Here is a 2,680-nt window from a genome sequence, read left to right as displayed (position 1 = left end):
CCACAGCCATAATTGCAACCACAGCCGCAATTGCAGCAACAGCCACTCTTATTTGGTTCTTATCACAGCCAGGCTTTATGCTAAGGGCTTTGCATATATTATCTAAGTTGATCTACATAACATATTATTAGGTTGGCATTATTTTCCCCGTCTTACAAAAGAAGAAACTGAATTCAGAGAGATGAAGCAATTTGTTTAGGCACACATAGCCAGTACCTGGCAGAGCCAGGATTAAACTCGCACACACTTATAATACTACCTCCGCTTTAACTGGAGTCATTCTAACTTCATTTGCCTTATAAACTGGGGTTCCATATAAGATTTTGCTGGACAAAATTTCCATTCCTTAAAAAAGATTTGGAAACCACTGCTGAGAATGATGGGCAGCTGCTGAAGTCATTTAAGGCAGTGTAGCCTGGTGATTAGAACACAAGTTTTAAAATCAGTCAGAGCTGATTTCAAATTCTGTTCCTACCACTTTGTTAGCTATGTGACCTCTGGATTGCCACTCTGTCAGGGCCACTGTTTCAACTGTTTGTAAAATGAGAATAATACCAATACTTCACAGGAGGTAAGAAACAATAAATGTTAGCCTAATTCTATTCATATTAACAAACTGTCGTAAGAAACAATAAATGTTAGCCTAATTCTATTCATATTAACAAACTGTCGTAAGAAACAATAAATGTTAGCCTAATTCTATTCATATCAACAAACTGTCGTAAGAAACAATAAAAGAGAGATAAGGAGACTTAGCCTAATTCTATTCATATTAACAAACTGTTATGATTATGCTATATAACTCCAGTCAGATCATGACCTTGACAGATTCGTACTTAGAGAACATAATCACAATTTTTTTTCTTCCGCTTCCGATGAATGAGGAAACTGAAGCTCAGAAAAGTGAAGCGACTTTCCCAAGGACACCCAGAGAGGAAATAGAAGAGCCAGGCTTTATACTCAGGTTCTGTTAGACTCCAAAGCCTAAGTTTTTAAGCACTTTAACTTCCTGTCTCTATAAGACATAGAAAGCTCCTAGGTACTGAGCACCTACCATGTGTAAGATATGTGTTAAATACTTTACATTCATGTTCTTATTTAATTCTTACGACTTTATGAAGCAGGTATTATTATCATGTCCATTTCACAGAAAGAAAAAAATAAAACTCAAATGGCAAATCATGGCTGGGTCTAACTTTCTGTCACTAAACCAGGACTGAAGTACAAAGTTGTGGATATGTGTACCCCAGCAACTGTCGTCTTAGGAATAAACTAAGAACTCTTGCATATATACGCAAAAAGGTAGGTATAATGATTTCCATAGCAGCAATGCTCACAATAGCTCACAGGTGGAAACTACTTAAATGTCCATCAATCAGAGAATGGAAAATAAAATATGGTATATCCATCCATCCACGGGAATGGGAGGTATTAGGCAGTGACAATGAGATAGAGTGACATTTATCAGTAGGCTGCAACTGAAAAACAATGTTAGATGAAACAAGCAAGTCACAAAATGACACCTCCAGAGTGAGACCATTTATGCAAGGCTTAAAAACATGCAAAGTAATACTATATGTTTGTGGGGACCCCCATTTGCAGTAGAAGTGTAAAAACACGGATGGGAAAAAATCCTTCACTAACAAGATTTGTGTTAGCTCTGGAGAGGGAAGAAAATAGGATTAAGAAAGGGACGGCGGGGCTTCAGCTCTATCTGTAATGTTTTAGTTCTTAAAACAAATGTGAAGCACACAGGTCAAAATGTTAAGATGGATAATATTGGGGGATATGTACATTAGGCTTTGTTAGTATGGTTTCTCATATTTTTACGTATGTCTGAAATATTTCTTAATAAAATATTTTAAAGCAACAATCATACAAGCACCTTCATTTCAGCTTGTCCAAAGCCATTCAGCCATGAGGGAATTTTGTGGCTGACATGGCACTCCAGGCAGAAGGAACAGGCTTTGCAAAAGTCTTGAGACAGAGATGAGGCTTCTATAAATGAAAAGAACTCTTGTGTTTGGGGGAAAAAGGTAGTAGAAAATGAACCAGAGGTGGAGATGTGGTGGCCGACAGGTCACAAGGGCCTAGTAGGCTGTGGTCGTCGATAGTTGAAGTGTGACAGGAAACTTTTGCAGCTATTTCCACCAAGTTCTTGTGGAGAATTAAGCCCTAACACTCTAAGGCATCCATTGCATTTAATGGATCAGGTCATCTCCTATTGTATTAGAGAATGGTGGTAGCTAGTATCATCCTTAGGAAAAGTGAGAAAACGGTCACTCATACTATTCTTTTCAGGGCTTAATTCTTTCCTAAGACCCTGAGAACAGCTGCATGAGAGGACATTTGAAAAAGATCACATCGACTGCAGTGTAGAGAGTGGATGGGATAGAGGCCAAGAGGCAGGAGTAGAAGCATGGAAATCAGTGAGGAGCCCTTCACAGTGGCCCAGATGAGAGGCGGCAGTGGCTTCCACTGGGGCTGCAGTAGCTGGATAGTGAGAACTGAGTATTTTGGAAGTCGGAACCAACTGGAACCAAAGGATTAAACATGGGGAGGAAAAGGAAAAAGAAGGAGTCAAGGGCAACTACTGAGTTTTTGGTCTGAGCAACTGGGTGGATGCCAGTGCCATGTATGGTGACTTGAGTTTTACTCCCAATTCTGCTAGGTGACCATG

The sequence above is a fragment of the Pteropus alecto genome, unplaced genomic scaffold (genome assembly GCF_000325575.1).
Source record: "Pteropus alecto unplaced genomic scaffold, ASM32557v1 scaffold9, whole genome shotgun sequence".
In the NCBI taxonomy this organism is placed as follows: domain Eukaryota; kingdom Metazoa; phylum Chordata; class Mammalia; order Chiroptera; family Pteropodidae; genus Pteropus; species Pteropus alecto.
This window is presented reverse-complemented; position numbering follows the sequence as displayed.